Source organism: Vanessa tameamea, chromosome 15, assembly GCF_037043105.1.
Source record: "Vanessa tameamea isolate UH-Manoa-2023 chromosome 15, ilVanTame1 primary haplotype, whole genome shotgun sequence".
NCBI classification, from domain to species: domain Eukaryota; kingdom Metazoa; phylum Arthropoda; class Insecta; order Lepidoptera; family Nymphalidae; genus Vanessa; species Vanessa tameamea.
The window spans coordinates 11,663,535-11,682,167 of NC_087323.1; the positions used below are offsets into that span (position 1 = coordinate 11,663,535).

An 18,633-nucleotide genomic window follows, 5' to 3' on the forward strand; every position below is an offset into this window, starting at 1 on the left:
TTTAATAGATAGAGTGATTCGAGAGGAAGGGTTTTGTATATAATATAGTTAAGTAACACTGATAATTTTAAAAGTTTCTAATGTGATGTCGTAAATTTATACATTTTTTGCGCTTACATTGTAAACGCTGGCTGAACCCTACTAGATAGATCAAAATAATGTACTACAGAATTGTACACCTCAAAAATGTCTACAAAAAAGTCCGCGATGGTATATGTCTATCTCTTAAAGATAACCCACAATAAACATTTTTTTATCGTTTACTTTTTACGAGAAATAATGGATTATTTTCGAATCGTTTTTGAGCAATATAGCATTAATCGTTATCCAATGAAATACCTTAAATACATTGTTGATTTAATATTGATGTATATGGCCCTTTACAGCATATGATTTAAATGAATATTTTCGAAGATATTACAGATTTAAAAATTGCGGAACGTAGCGTTTGCGGTAGTACCGGCCAGCCGGGGCGGCGGGAGCGTGCCTATAAATAGCGCGTCGGAGGCCGCGGTTCTCCCCCACCGACTACGTTCTGCGCCGAGGTGCAATCTCATAGGAGACACCCTCAGGACGAACGTCAACCTCGAGCTCAGTGCTCAACTTAAGGGCTGAGTTTAGCACTCGCCGGAACGCCCGGTGACGCTGTAAAGGCCAGTAGGACCAACAGCACTACTTCAAACAAGATACAAAAAAAACCGCGGTTCATCCTGTAGCACTTTGAATTTAGCAGCGATCGGACGCGGTTATTATCGGAGCTCTCTAGCGAGGGAAATAACAATCCATACTTCCATACTAACATTATAAATGCGAAAGTAACTCTGTCTGTCTGTCTCGCTTTCACGCCAAAACTACTGGACCGATTTAAATGAAATTTGGTACACAAATAGTCTAGAGCCTGAGAAAGGACATAGGCTTTTATTTGGAAAAAAAGTGCTGTAAAGGGTTGAAAAGGGGGATGAAAGGTTGTAAGTTGTTGAAAGTATTGTCATATTTAGAATTTTTAGAACTAGAAGAATATAACTTATATTTTAGGCTGTACACTTATAAACTAACATGTCATGACACCCACTCAGGAGGGAATTTTGGATATTCTACCCCTAAATGGGTGAAATAGGGGTTGAACGTTCGTATGGATTTTGTTAAGTTAGAAACATGAAACTTTATTCTTGGGATACTGATTAAAAAGGAGTAGATACTTATTTAAGTGTTCCTGCATATTCTACCCCTACGGTGATATAAGGGTTGAAAGTTTGTATAGAAGTCCGTCATTTTTAAGATAGAAACATTAAACTTTATTTTTGGGATACTGATCAAAAATAAGTAGATACGTATTTAAGCGTTACTAGATAATCTACCATTAAGGTGGTGAAATAAGGGTTGAAAGTTTTTATGGAAGTCGTCATTTTTTAAGCTGAAAATATATAACTTTATTTTTGGGATACCAATTAAAAATGAGTAGATACGTATTTAAGCGTTTCTTGATATTTTACGCCTAAAAGGAAAAAGTAGGGGTTGACATTTCGTATACAGGTTAGCCTGGAAGTCCGTCATTTTGAAGTTAGAAGCACGAAATTTTATTTTTGGGCTATCGATTAAATATGAGTTGATTCGCATTTAAGCATTTCTACCCTAAGGGCTGAAATACACACCAACGTGGTACACAAAGAGGTATTACATTAACGTAACATTTTAAGTTAATTTGTAAATATATTCATATTCTACGCGGGCAAAGCCGCGGGTAACAGCTTGTAGTATATAAATACAGACAACATTGTGTAGCCTTCGCTAACTCAACCTTCAAACTGGAACACAAGAATACTAAGTATTGTTATTTGGCGGAAGAATATCTAATGAGTGGTACCCACGGGCTCGCATAAAGCCTTACCATCAAGTAACTGAGTGATTAAACAAGCATATGTAAAAAAGGGGTTCTTCAAGCCACGGGGTAACGGGCATAATTGAAATTTTTTGTGTGCTTAGTAACCAATGCGAAATCCTGAAATCAATTCAACGATGACAAAAAGAGAAAACCAGAGGAAATCCGCTGATCATGTTTATAAGTAAGAGCGTTAATACCTCTCGAATGCTTAATCATTCGAGCCGTTTAAATTGTTAAACACAGAACAGTTAGACTGTGTTAGGCAAAGAATATAAAATGTTAGAAATGGAATTTAATTTGTAAAATTTTTTTGTGTGCCTTAATTTTTTGAGGAGTAATTATTATTATTTTTATTGATATATCCAACATACATTAAATATTCATAAGCTATATGTGTCCGCAAATATGTGGTAAACTCGTTGAAATATGTTACTGAAGGGTCATTCATACTAATTAATATTAAAGGGATCTTAGGTCAGTTGAATTAAACACTGTAATTACTTTAAATAATTGTAATATATTATTTCACTTTGGAGCTGTGTCCTCGACGATCGCTCAAGCCAGAGTGCCCGTCGTTATCCCGCTGTGCTCAACTATGTTTCAGTACTTGATGTGATTGGCCAACGCTTCTGATTGGCTATCGCAGATTTAGTCAAATTAACATCCAATAATCGAAACACTAATTGATCGGGTAAAAATCAACTTAATTTATTAATAAAAAATTTTAAACAACTTAAATAATCTGCAACGTTTTACATGTTATGAGGAATACAATTTTAACAAATATGGATGTATTTAATTATGTATTAATACCTTAAAATTAAATATTTAATTATCTCAACTTTCGGGGAGAGGACTGATTATCCTTAACACAGGCTATTTAATTTAGCCTAGCTAGGATAGCCAGTACTTGACCTGTTTTTCTTTTATGACCATATTATATTACACATCAAGGCTTTACTCATAGTGCAATCATGTAATAGTTTTATAGATGTTTTCTGTGTGAAATAAGTAATTCTAAAATATTATCTTCGTATAAATATGCTGCTATTATTCTACAGTAATTAAAGATTTAAATGTAATGTGGTCGTTACAGGGCGTTGTGTGCAATAGTGAATGATTTTATTGAAATAATTAATAATTAAAGAGAAAACAATAATTCATTATGGAGCAAGTGTTTAGTTAAATAAAATAAATATATTTTTATTAATAATAATTACAAAAAGGGAGAATAAATACCATTACATTCATATTAAAAATAAGAACACTAACCATTTGCGTAATATACTGTAATTTATGAATAAAGGAATAATATATCATATCATGTTATATATCATTTTATATATTTCACGAAACGAAACGTACGAAGTACTGTAATTAAACTTGGCATTTATAACTGAAATTAAATATTATATTTTGTGGGTAATTTTCACTTGATGAATAATTTCCGTTTCTCGTAGAAATTAACAGCCTTAGGTATTTTCTTTAGGTTTTCCTCTTCACTTTTATTGAGGCACCAAAATTTTAGACTTATTTGTTTCAGTGTAAGATGTGCTCAATTTTCGTACATTTTCTTTTCTAACTAAAATTTTGTACGTAGAGAAAACCAATTAACATATATGTATATAATATATTATATAATAATATGTATTTATATTTACAAATACATAATATTATAATTATACTGTATGTCATACAAATATTCCTAAAAACATGGACAGATTTTAATTACATTTTTTGACTAGTTTTGGTAACTGGATATTTTAAATTAACGCTGTTGGTAACATTATAATCAGCCACTAAAATTCTTTTTAACAAAAGCAAACAAAAAAAAACTATTGGAATTATTTTTTTACCCCTGTAATATCGAGTCTACACATTAATAATAAGACTATGAAAATAAATCTACCGCTTTTAAACAACATACTATTATATAACATAACGATGTCATTCTTGATAATGTTCGGTGTTCTGTGATGTTTGGTAAAATATTTACACACAAACATAAATTAGTTCAAAACTTCGTTCCGAACTTGAATAGTGATTGCTTAGCGTCGGTAATCACCCGCAAAACTAAATTTGACGCAAACTTACCACTCATTTAGGGGTAGTATATAACAAGTGATTGATTTATTAGTTTGTGTTTTTGTTACGTAATAGTCCCGTAACACATTCATTATCGTCACAGTTCTAAACAGCGTATTTTATAAAATATGCTTAGTAGATAGAGCCATTAGTGTTTAATATAAATTTCGAAGCCCTTATTATATTTTTATCACATATATTGGGGTAAGGGCTAACAGGCTATCAGATGTTCACCAATGCTCATAGATATTGACGCTGCATGTAGAACGCGTGCATCTTAACCGATGATTTCGGGTTCAAATCCAGGCAAGCACCACTGAATATTCATGTGCTTAATTTGTGTTTGTAATTATCTTCTATATCTATAGTATATTATCTATTAATCTCGAGCGGTGAAGGAAAACATCGTGAGGAAACCTGCATATGTCTAATTTCAACGAAATTCTGCCGCATGTGTATTCCACGTTGTTGCATGGAACAGAGCAGCATGGTGGAATATGCTGCAAACCTTCACCTCAAAGGGAGAGGAGGCTTTAGCCCTGCAGTAGGTAATTTACAGGCTGCTAATGTATGTAAAAAAAACGGAATCTATTATGGAACAAGTATCAAGATTTAACAACAAATTATTTTAGAATTATGACTCAAAGTTGCTTAGATCGAACGTAAATTTAACTTAAGTTTCAACTTATGGTAGTTGTTAACAGCTTGCTTTATTAACAGCTTATACTAATGACAAGGGTTCAAGTGGAAAGTTATTATATAGTACTATATATGTACAATACAACATGTCTCGTACTATGTTGGTAAGTTTTAAGTATTTATACGTTACTATCTATTATAAAATAAAATACCCTCGACGTGTATATGTAAATGATTGCAAAAAACTCACCCACCAAACGGGTTTTCATATGGTTCTTACCGATGTTTGGATATTCATGAGAATAACAAGTATTAGCTCCACGCTTTTTATCATCTATATAATCCCGTGTTGAATAATATAATTTATTAAAAAAATAATTAATTTATTTATTTTTTAAAGAGCGTACTCTTTCCTGAAAGGCCGGCAACGCACCTGCAACCCCCCGGTGTTGCAGATGTCCATCGGCGGTGGTAGTCACTTTCCCTCAGATGAGCCTCCTGCTAGTTTGCCACCTATGACATAAAAAAATATATATATTAAGATTTTATATTGCTGACGTATGATGATGATGATGTCGGAATGAATGAAAATGTCGGAAAAATCAAACCAACTGAATGCTTCACTGGCATTCTCCTCGTAAACCGATAGAGTAAAATGTATATAAATGCTTTTTATATAAATTGACGGTTATATAGTATATCTATAATTGAAAGATATACAGTAATAATTTTTATGATCCGAGATAATTTATTATTTAGGTGATATTAATTGAATATTGTATATTATTCGTGTTTATAAAACATCGTACTCGGCGTACAAAACATTGTGTAGAACCCGCATGTTCCTGATGACGTCTGTATAGTACAAAGTTTTTGTGAGTGAGATATAAACCGGTAATAACCAAACATTTGTGTGTTTATAAAAAAATATATGATAAGTTTTGGTTCTTGAAAGAAAAGATATGTAATATTTTACTTCCATAGGAGCCATCTTATATGGAGTAAATATTGAAAATATTAATTATGTGTAATCATTCTTTATAATTTGCACCAATCGCAAGAGTTCGATTTACATATTATAATGAATATAAACAAATTATTTTATATAATACAATTTACAAGTAACTGAAAACAGACTAACTGCGAAGAAAACTATATCTCTATCTAAATTGAAAACCAAGACATAATATAAAACAGAATTTTGAATGCATTCGGGAAATGTGGAAAATAAGGAAAATATATTGAAAAATATCTCCAGGTCATAAACTTTAATCAGCCTATTTGTGTTAACATACCGTTTGGGGGACTCGGAATTGCCGATTTATAAAAACGAAATGATAACAAAACTGAAGAACTAAGTAATAAAAAAACCGGAAGTCGCTTATTTTTGGGAAAATAATAAGTTACGTATAACTAGAAAAAGTTGCAGCTTCGATCGCTGAAAGATATATTTTTTAATCAGATAATTACAAATGTACCACCTGATGGTAAGTGACCATCGCCCTTAGACATTGGTACTGTATGAAATATTAATCATTTACTTGGTTGTAGGGCCTTGTCCAAACCCATCTGGGTAGGTACCACCCACTCATATGTTATTCTACCGCCAAATAATAGTACTCAGTATTGTTGTGTTCCGGTTTGAAGGGTGAGGAACTAGTGTATCTACAGGCCCAAGGGATAACATCTTTGTTCCCAAAGTTAGTGGCATTGGTTGGTGGCATTGGCTATGTAAGGAATGGTTAATATATCTTACAGCGTCATTTTCTATGGCAGGTGGTCCATATGCTCGTCCGCTAACCTATACCATAAAAAAAAAATCACCACGCCACCAACCTTGGAAACTCAGATGTTATGTTCCTTGTGCCTGTACTTACACTGCTGTTTCTAACTTCCAGCGTAAATAATAAATCAATATCAATAATCAATAATTTTTCGTTTTGTTTTTCTAATTGTTGTTTTTGATAATTTTGCCTTCGTGTGATAAGTATTTTTAAAATCATTTTCACATGTTTATAGTTTGGAATTCAAATCCTTGCCAGATTCAGGAAATCAATCAAGCGTTAACGTCACATACAATAAACCTATAAATGTTTCAACCTCAATAACATCAATATAGATAATGCTGTCTAAAAATCTCAGCCATTTCGACATAACTCAATCAAATATTGTACCTTTGCTTCATTTTCTTGTAAAGTACTTAAGAAACATCAAAGGAGGTATTTACAGATTTACCATATTAGAATTTTTAAATTGATTTAAGATTATACATAAGTGTACTTCACCTTCGACGTGTTATTTTTCCTCTATTCTATTATCGACTTATCGAGGAGTTTCCTGTTATTGAACTCTTCAAAACGACTCGACCGTTTTTTATTAAATTTACCCGGACTGTTTTGAATTTAATATTGAAACCAGTAGGGGGCGTTGCGATAGGACTAAATTAAAAAAAAACATTCAAATTTCACGTTAGCAATATATAAGCCTAGATGGCCCAGTGGTTAACGCGTGCATCTTAACCGATGATTTCAGGTTCAAACCAAGGCAAGTACCACTTAATTTTCATGTGCTTAATTTGTGTTTATAATTCATCTCGTGCTCGGCGGTGAAGAAAAACATCGTGAGGAAACCTACATGTGTCTAATTTCAACGAAATTCTGCCACATGTGTATTCCACGAACCCGCATTGGAGCAGCGTGGTGGAATATGCTTCAAACCTTTCCTCAAAGGGAGAGGAGGCTTTAGCCCAGCAGTGGGAAACTTACAGGCTGCTAATGTAATGTAATATATAAGTATAAGTAGCATAGTATAAATTAGTTACTCTGGTAATTATAATATAATGTACCCAATAGGCTGGGTCGACATCGTCGTGATATCAAAGTACACTTTTGGTGTAAGAACTCCAATAACATCAGGTGGACACAATTATCTTTACCAATTTTTAGCTGCTCGTTAATTCGGCTATAAATGTTTCCGTGTCGTCGTTACAGACTATATGAATATATAACCTTTAGCATAATCCACAAAAAGTGAATACCGTATTCGGTAATTTCACGCAGAATTACCTTTAATTTCATACAAGAATCAAGTGCTCGTAAGTGTCCACTTTTATGAGATATATTTTTTTGGAGTTGTAAATCTTTTAGCGCGTTACGAAAAAATGATGAGAGTGTTTTTATTATGATACACAGTAACATTTTTTTTATGGCATTGGTTGGCGGACGAGCATACGGGTCACCTGATGATAAGTGATCACCACCGCCCATAGACAAAGGCGCTGTAAGAAATATTAACCATTCCCTACATCACCTATGCGCCACCAACCTCGGGAACTAAGATGTCCCTTGTGTCTGTGATTACACTGGCTCGCTCACCCTTCTAACCGAAACACAACAATACAGAGTACTGTTATTTGGCGGTAGAATATCTGATGAGTGGGTGGTACCTACACAGATGGGCTTGCACAAAGCCCACCACCAAGTAGTGAGACATGAGAACTGTCTGATGATGTTGCTCGAAACAGCCAATTAAGTGCCAAATCGTTCGAAATAGACATCACTCCTTATGTTATTTCAAAGTATTTATTTTATTACAGATATTAAGCTGAAAAGAATAGATACTACACTTTGATCTTAGCCAAAAGGCCGAGAAGCGAGATGGCCCAGTGGTTAGAACGCGTGCATCTTAACCGATGATTTCGCGTTCAAACCCAGGCAGGCACCACTGAATTTTCATGTGCTTAATTTGTATTTATAATTCATCTCGTGCTTTGCGGTGAAGGAAAACATCGTGAGGAAACCTGCATGTGTCTAATTACAACGAAATTCTGCCACATGTGTATTCCACCAACCCGCATTGGAGCAGCGTGTTGGAATATGCTCTAAACCTTCTCCTCAAGGGAAAGGAGGCCTTTGCCCAGCAGTGGGAAATTTACAGGCTGCTAATGTAATATAAGGTAATTTTATTACAAATTTAAATTTGGAATGTTACAATTTGTGAGTGAGTTTTGTAGTCGTTGTGAAAAAGGGAGTAATTACACCTATATTAAAAATTATTTTATTAATAATAAATATTCATAAGTAGGTTATTAAAATTTAATTGTTATAAATTATTTGCACGGACATAAAAATAGTTTTAACTACGACGACTTTTTAATAAAAAAAAAGTCGTCGTTATTTGATGTTGTTCAATATGTTTTATGATTTTATCGATATTGTTTGTTACTTTTGTTTGATAAATAAATATTGTAAAATTTTATTAAACTTACCATGACTGTGTAGTTCAAATCTTACAAGCTGAATTGAAAACATATAATCTTATATACGCAGGAATTATAAATGTTGATACAGTCCCGATGGAACAAGAATTTTATTGTAAGTATGACCCGATTGCTCCAGACGAGGAAACTCCTCAACGGTCAACAGTACAGACACGAAAATTTGTACAACAATTTAATTTTAATAACCCTGTCTAAGTTTCTCTATGACATGGCAACTGTACTCAGTGTTGGTTCTATACGAGGGAACTCCTCGATAGATAACGGCAAATACACGAAATTTAGTAAACTCATTTCGTTTTGCTTGCCTGTTTTAATATTTTTGATAGAAATATGAGTATAAACATACTAAATTAATTAAGAAAATCTCGCGACAAGCATTTCATTATAAAATTGAAAACTTACAAAATGATGGATATCTTCAACTTCAAAGTTTATTTACTTCTTATTAGAGCAATTATTTTTTTGTACTGTTAATTTTTGTCTTTTCTAGTAATCTAAATAAACTTTTCACGTAAATTTTACAATTAAACACTTCTCGATTTGGTCTATTATGATGAATTTCAAACAAATTTCTAAATAATAGAGAATTAACATAAATACGAAAATTTTCAATGCCCACTCTTACACCTGAAAATGTAGGTACCGTAAACCACTTAAGGATAACACCGCGTTTAGCTATAAAAACACGTAACTCTATATAAATAAGGGCGTTAATAGCATATCTAGTATCTTTATGTAGTACGCATGCGTCCCAACTTGGGTAAACGCGTGTGTAACTCAAAATTCAGTAGTCGGATATATACCGACTGTTAGCAACGTCCCGAATTATTCGGGATTATTAAAAAGCGCGCGATATACGACCGATTTTATTCGAAATTTAAATTCTATATTCTGTCAGTATTACGGAGTTAAGTGTGTGTGTTATAAGTGCTGTCAGTGTGTGTGTACGTTTTATGAAATGGTAAGTGTAGTTTAATAAGTTTAGTTTAAATATTTGCAGGATTCGAATTTGTTTTTTCAAAGTTTGAGTTTGGAACATGAATTGTTTTCAATTACTTTTTTTGGCGTTATCATAATTTTTAAAATGAAAAGAACAATTTTATAGTAAATATTTACTTTAAATTATCTTATTGAGTACAAAATAATGTAATATATTTTAAAATTCAAGAGGACTTATATTGTATTTTAAAGTATAATATTTAATGTACATTATTTACAATATTCCACAAGCGTAAACTTTTTTTACTTTCTTGTAAATATAAAATTAGCAAAGATACGAATTTTTACAGATAAAAAGTTACAATACAATTTAAAACAAATATTTGAAGGTGAATAAACTATAATATAATATAATCGTGTCTCATAAGTGATAAAATGGTTTTAAACCAATCTAAGAGAGATAGCTTAAATGAAGGGCGATCCTAGTAAGCACCTGGACGAATCCTCCTTCAAAAACCCTCTTTCGTAATTAGGTCTCTGTCCTTTGCAGCTAAGATATTTCGCATAGATATGAAGCCTTTCTGAAAATAATATAACTTAACTTAAACTTTAAAAGGACACATATTTTGTTTTTCAATATCCTATTTTTTACATTTGTATAAACCAAGTAGAAAATTATATAATATATATTAATTAAATAAAGATAAACGAAATAAATTATAATATAAAAGTATGTGAACATATGAATTAAAAAAAAAAAAAAAAACATTTTATAACGAAGGCAATAATCCATACAGCCTATATTTTAGAAACGGTTAATACACATTGTACTAAAAATAATAATACTTACCATTTCAAATGATGTTGTCCATAATAAATATATTATATATAAATATATTATTTTTATGGCTTCATATTATTTATTTTATTATTTCAATCTAGCAATACTATTCATTACTTATCTTCGTAACTAATGCATATTTACATTTCAGTAATATAGCCCTGAAACCCACTCACGTTGCTCACGCTAAGGATAGTTTAAAACGTATTCGTATATTCCTAAAAATGCTGAAAGCTCGTGGTGACATATTTTTCTCGTGACCCAGGAACATTGAAGCAAATATTATTCGAGTCTTTTGGTTTCCGTCACTATTTTATAACATAGATGGTTTTTCATTTTCAGTTCTAATCAGAAGTTAGCACAGATGATTAATTAATACGATTAAAATACGTCATTGTAACGATATTTTTTAAACAAATGTTTTAAATAATTGTTCATTGTCAAGCATGTATTACGTAAATTTTAGTATTTCAAGTGTTACTGACAAACTACTGATTTTCTTGCTGGTTCTTCTTGGTAGAATATAAATTACGAATCGGTGGTTGTGGAGATGATTCAAAAGTGCTTTTAAAAGCATACTATGTTATATTATATATTCACATTGATTTTGATTCATAAATATAAGACCTCTACAGACATGTCACTAATTATTTGCCAATATTTTAGTTATTACAGTATAACATGTTGAGAAAGATGTATATGATTATAATTCCTAAGATATCATTTTCTTTGGAAATAATAAATATCACTAGAATTAAAAAAAAGTAATTTTTTCCTGACAACGTGAATAAAATAATTAGTTTTATTTCCATTTAGTATAAATAATAATACAATTGTATTTAATTACACTATTTGTAATATCAATGTTAGAAAAGAGTAAGTACAAGTTTTTCTAGGCAAAATGTACTAATACTACTAAGTACTTGGTGGGGTTTCGTGTAAACCCGTCCGGGTAGGTACTACCCAGTCATCGTATAGTGGAGAAGAGACATGAAAGAGCCAGTTTACTCAATGGACCATAAAAGTCTACTTTCAATGAAAAAAAAAAAATGATGATTTATTTCTGCAATTATTATTTATTTATTATAGAAGATAATTTAATACGAAAAAACCTTCGAAACTATGGAAAAACGACGATATATTCATTTAAAAAACAAGTGTCTTTTGGCTCTTTCATAACATATCTGTGTTGAAAGAGCCATTAAAAGTATTATTCAGTCTGTTTTATAAAATATAATTGTAAGGATTGTGCAAAATAACTATAATTACGCTATTAAAAAACTGAAAAACAATCCTGACAATATTTTTAAAAACATATTGCAACTATACTACAAATTACATTTTTAAGAAAATTTCTATTCTCTCAGTCATTTTAAATCATTCTAACTAACGCTTTAAATTTAAGACATCATTTAATCATGTCTTAATTTTAGGAATTTGGAATACGTAATTAAATTTTCTTAAAATTAGAAACATGTCTTGCAAAAATAAAATTATTCTTTTAAGCGACACGATTCACGAGCCCAATCATACCAATATGCACAGAAACCGAGTTTCATATGATTTTTGTTTTGCATACCACGCAATTATCACACAATTATTTGTTTTGGAGTTTGTTTTCGAACCTTTTTTTACTTCAGCCAATACGACGGAGTCATCATGCAGTATTTAATTAATATTCGTGAATAGATGATTTTCTATTTAGGATTTTTTTGGACTGTTTTGTGATCATTTTCTTAATTATAATTTTGGATATCTTTCTATTAGCATATTTTTTTCTTTTCGAAACTGTCAGTCACGACAGCAGACGACATTTTTCTATTATTGCTTGTCGTGTTTTGACTTGGTCCCGCATAAGTATACGGTCTTGTCATTTCCATAACACAATATCTAAAGCAAATAAATTATTATAAATATGAAAAATTATTATTTTATTGTATTTAAAAAATGAAAATGTAAGGTTAGGTTAGGTTAGATGAAAGAGTCGGTTATTAAAGAGTTCTTTCAAGGCCCAGTCATACGGCTCTTTCATAACGTATGCTTTAAAAAGATATAACCCTTAAAATGACAACAATATCAAAACTTTTGCGGCTTAGTTTTTACGCAGCTGCAAGTTCACATATACGCACAAACTCAATCTATAATTCATGTACCTATAGTTGTTTACATTAAAATAGCAAAACAGCAAGTTAAATAAAGGTAAATACTTACTTTTTAGCACCAAAAACTTCGATTCGATGTACTGACGTCCGTTGGTTTCGGCGGACTATCAAACGTTTGTGGGTGACCGGACGCCAAGCAGCAATATATAATATAGTTACATTCCGGTTCCGTGTTAAAGGATGAATGAGCCAGTGTAACTACCGGCACAAGGGATATAAAATCACAAATAAATTGTTAAAATTTACGGCTCCGTTTCATATGTCTAAGGTCAGTGGTCACCACTTACCATTAGGTGACCCATTTCTCCGTTACAATGCCATAAAAAATCTACATTCCAAGCCAGTGGTTTAATGTGGGAACTTTAAATTTATCTCGCAAAACACCGACTCAAAAGAGCTTAGATGAAAAAAGGCTTTTTAGATGATTAATAAAATGAAAATCTGAGATTACTAATTAGATATGTCTTTAAATACGATAAGTTATATTTAAAGAAAAATCGTTAAATATTTAAAAAAAATACATACATTACATTTATTAGGAAAAAAAAACATTTTTTTAAATAAAATAATAGGGCATTACACAGAAATTGTTCTTTAAAGAACATCGAATAAGCTCGAATTTACTGACAGAGGCTCACGGGGATTGTTTTACTTCGTAATAAATTAATAGTCAACATTATCTGGGTAATTATACAACAATGTAATATTACAATATCGGAGTGAAGGTTATTATTACCCCTCGGTTATATCATTTACCTAAACCTAATAGAACATGTTCTGTCATTTCATAGATAACTCACAAACATTTTGATTTACACACACAGCTGTCAAAACATACATAAGTTTTTTTTCTTTTTTAAGTTTGTTTTTGTGGCGTAGGTTTGATCACAATCAAACTCTAAATTTAAAAAGAAAAAATTTAAACACGAAACACATTAAAATGAAATACATATAATTCTTTGTTCAAATAGGCTCGTGTAAGCACTTTTGAATCGACATATTATGGCACTTAATTGGATGTAAAGCTACAGCCGGTTCGGAGTGTAAATTTTACAGAGAAGTAACGACAAGATTGTTATGTGAATGATTTACTCTCGATCTCGGATAAAATACATAACCTAAACTACAAACAGTATTAAATTAATATTATGTTCTGTACAGAAACGACCTGATACGAACTTTTATTCATTCATTTATTCTTGCCTATTTAATAAGTTTTTTTTTAAAGCTATATATTCAGTCAGATATGTACGTTAATGTTCGTGAATAACTATTAAAGAACATAGAAACTCGAAACTCACAGCTGTACGTGTGAGAAATTCGTCTTAACTCAGAAATCAAACGATGTTTATTTGTTTTTCTTAAATAGTTTCATGAGAATTACAAATAATGTTTTACTCGATACGCAGTTAATAATATATCCGAGAATCAATTCTCCCGCCATCACGAGTATCTGTCAATGTTACTTGATTAAAAATATGACATTATATTGTTTAACAGACAAAGAGACAGATACTCGTCTGTGATATTATACAGATAATAATAATTTATATAATATATTTTTACATATACGCGATTATAAAATGATGATGATGAATGACATGCGAAATTGATAATGATGTCGTTATGTTAAATGAATAAATAAATCAGTTTAAGAATAGCAATGATATGGTAACACTACCATATCATCAAACTTAAACGATTTGTATAATCGTTTCTTGATAGGAAAATATTTTTAGTTGATAAACCCAGGATTCGAGTCCGGGATGTAGTTTACGATTACCTAAAATATAACTTACCATTAAGTGATTTTTTACACACTGCCAGTCTAACGTTTATGTCATATAGGTAGTCTGACTGGCAAATGCCATCTTAAGCAAAGTGGTCACCACAACACATAGACATTGATACTTTATGAAATATTTAATTATTACTCTTATGACTAATGCACCTCAAACCTCGAAACTAAGATGTTATGTTCATTGTGACTGTTATACTAACTCACCTTTCTAAGTGAAACGTAAAAATACTAATTTTAGCAGTAAAACATATGAATCAGGCCGTTAAAAGTGATTTGTTTTTCACATGTATACCTATGTACCTATCGTATATCCTACCGCCAAACAATAATACTTATTATAATTTATATATATATATATATATAATATTCAAGGATGAGTGAGCCAGTGTCTGCCTGAATTTTCATGTGCTTAATTTGTGTTTATAATTCATCTCGTGCTCGGCGGTGAAGGAAACATCGTGAGGAAACCTGCATGTGTGTAATGACATTCTGCCACATGTGTATTCCATCAACCCGCATTGGAGCAGCGTGGTGGAATATCCTCCAAAACCTTCTTCTCAAAGGAAGAGGAGGTCTTAGCCCAGCAGTGGGAAATTTACAGGCTGTTAATGTATGTAATAATAGGAGACAGAGAGGAAAAGTCGTCTGGAGGGGACCTCACGCTTCTTCCATATTTCGACGATTTCTACCAGTTCACACTCTACTGTAAGCCGCGTCAAAGAACTTCGTCCAAAATACCCTTGGCACCGTATACCTGATACGGAGACAGATTTGTAGTATATTTACTTGGTTGTAGAGCTTTGTGCTAGACCGTCTGGGTAGGTAACACCCACTCATCTACCGCCAAACAGCAGTACCCAGCATTGTTGTGTGCGGTTTGAAGGGTGAGTGAACCAGTGTAACTAAAGTCACAAGGGCGATGTAAGGAATGTTTAATATTTCTTACAGTGCCATTGTCTATGGGCGTTGGTGACCACATACCATCACGTGGCCGATTTGCTCGTCCACCTACCTTGTATCATAAAAAATAAAAAGTGTACATTCCGAATTGGAGGTATCTTCACTAAATAGTTTGTAAAATTACGATTCAAAAGTGATTGTAAAAGCCTACTTGAATAAAGTAGGTATATCTTGATTTTATTTATGAAGAATTTTATTCGACTTGGCAGGTTTCCTCACGATGTTATTCATTACCATCTACAACGAGATTATACAAACTTGAAAACTTGCCCAGATTTAAAACGTCAATCTTCGTTTAAGGCTCACGTGTACTAAAGAATCTCGACTATAATTGTTTAATCACAACACAACTAACTGAAAAGACTTTGAACCACTCGTGCTTGGCGAAATCGGAATTCGACCTTCTGTTGAGATACACGTGTTTCCCCTTACAATGGGGTATCTTGGCTTAAAGACAATATGTATGTCCTTAAAGGCGACTAGCTACACGGCCTGGCTTCGGACGGGTGCAATTTATTAGTAAATAAAATTATATGACAAATATGATTCATACTCACAGCACTCAGGAATAAGTATTTTTTTTTAGAATTAGATCAATAGTTCCGAAGATTACCTCCGATATATAAACAAAAATTTGCCTCTTTATAATATAGAAGATTCTTTTGAACCTTGTTGGGTTTGTAATTCTTTTTATTATACATAGTTTAAATACATTGATTACATAACAGATATCTTGTTTGAGATAAATTACTTGGTTAGTTTTTGTAAGGAGGTCTAATCCAAATTACGCCTCGTATATTCAACGATCCGTAAACAAAACGAATTCTTATAACAGTGACCCCATTAGATACCAATAAGTTCAGTTACTATATTAAAAACTTTTCATTATGTTTGAATATTAAGGTATCGATGATATTTTTTTATTAAGAGAAAATTCCTTTTAAAATACCTTCTTAAAACGACCGAATAATATATTAACCGAATAATAATTAAAGTATAACGTAGACAACGTAGCAAGACAATATTATAAATTAAAAAATTATAATCAATCATCCAACTAATTGCTTTGTAACAGAATGTTGTAATAACTTGAGAGTTTTATCTTTGCAGATTTTATTTTTTGCCCGAATGATGTTATTACTGAGGACCAAATGACGCTTTTCATAATCATGTTTAAATCATGCGATTCGAAATTGAAAATTACAATTTCAAGATTTATTATTTAATTATTCAAAATATGAATTAAATTTACGATGACGTCACGCATGTACAAACACAGTCGTATTAAAAAAAATTGATTCACATTGTGACCAAGTTTAAATCCCACTAGATCTATGCATTTTAACAAACATATTTATATGGTTTTATATTCCAAAAGCCTTTATTATTTATTATTTTTATTATATAATAAATAAGCGGACATGGACAATGTCGTTATGTCCTTTGTACCCATGGTTGTACTGGCTCACTCACCCTTGAAACCGGAACGCAACAGTACTAAGTATCCCTGTTAAACGGTAGAATGTCTGATTTGTAGATTGTACCTTCCTCGGAGGTCGTGCTCAAAGGCTTATAGTAAAAGTACAAAAAGTTTACTCGTCTGTCTCTCGTAAAGAATTTATCCTGCTGAACTCATTACTGTTGCTTCGGATTGTTGTCCAATCAGATTACAAGAGTGAGAAGTTAGAAATTTCACCTGGTTGCCAACTCTATTAACAGATTTTCACTTTATCGCAGTCGAATGGAAACGTAATCGTTGATGTTCAGCTGTTTTATATTCTATAACCACAAGGATCCAGCTGCGATCCGAATCGAATTTGTATCGACATATAATCGGGATCGTATAAATATCGATATAAATAAGTAGATTTGGTCCTCAGCTACGATTACGATGAGTTTTATTTTTGTGTGTAATTCGAATGTGGATCGAAATAGTATCGGGAAACTGTCATAATTTATTGAATTGTTTGTTTTAGTGCACACTAGTATCCTTGATGAAAACTAGCGTGGCTGAAGTAGGTCACAAAATCATCATGAATGCTGAAAGTCGGGTGCGTAAAATTTAATCAAAAACCAAGCATTGAGGATCGCTCGGAAGGAATGTGTGTTTTAAGATGGGTGAATAATTAAAATGTCGTAATAATCTTTTAATAGCCGGACCATGGCTGGGCATTTACGCTTATTTGGAAGTATTTAATGAACCCCTGTAATTTTTATGTTTTCGAGTTTTTACATTTATATTGGCATATATATTATTATATAGGCAGCCGTTCCGACTTCTCTCGGATGTAATCTTATATGTTAATAGCGTAAGCCGATTTTTGTCCCAGTGATTATGGGACGATGGCTGCACATCAAAAATCGGTTATGGTCTCATTTCGATGAGCTCCAGACGTAGATGTGCAGAAAATTGTTACGAGCTAACAAAGAATTTCTTTGAAATCTTACTGGCCGGTTAGAGCGGCGTTATGAACTTTTAAGAAAAAAATGAAAAACGTAAACAAAATTAAAGTAAATTGTTTTCGACAAACCGAACTAATGTATACTATTTGATATTAAAAGTTTCATTTAAAAGAAGTTTCATTATTTTGGCGTCAAATTTAGATGAGTGACTTGCAGTTTACAATGAAATTAAATAAAAACAAAACCTGTCATAGGTTTCGAAATTCAAAAAAAATATTTTAAATAAACGGGATGTTTCGCGGGAGACCCACCAGTAAGAAGTAAATAATCTTTACATTAAACGTTCATATCGTAATAATATATACGACGCAGTTAGGTTTTTTATTTGATATATTCCACATTCATCACACAAAACCATAACGAATTAGACTCCTAAACTTTTCTAATTAATCTTATTAGTCTCTCTCCGAATCACACTTTGTCCAGGTGAAAACCAGCTGACAATCCTTTCCTTAATTCTTTAGCTAATCGGGGATAGATATTATATATATATATAATAGGGGCTTATATATGTATTCATATTCCTACGTATTCGTAGGACGATTTTATAATATGTTGTGTTTGATTTACAAAACAAGAACA

General features: G+C 32.0%; 1 protein-coding gene and 1 pseudogene across 1 annotated transcript in view; one reads left to right on the forward strand and one right to left on the reverse strand.

Annotated features, from left to right (window-relative positions):
• Window positions 1-8,143: 8,143 nt before the first annotated feature.
• LOC113400216 (U2 spliceosomal RNA) lies at window positions 8,144-8,262 on the reverse strand (annotated as a pseudogene).
• A 1,425-nt stretch (window positions 8,263-9,687) lies between these two features.
• The window catches only part of Dop2r (Dopamine 2-like receptor), a 287,869-nt gene continuing 278,923 nt past the window's right edge, over window positions 9,688-18,633 (forward strand). Inside the window, exon 1 of the mRNA XM_064217146.1 lies at window positions 9,688-9,846. The gene's annotated coding sequence lies outside the window, so the exon portion shown is untranslated. The remainder of the gene's footprint in view (window positions 9,847-18,633) is intronic.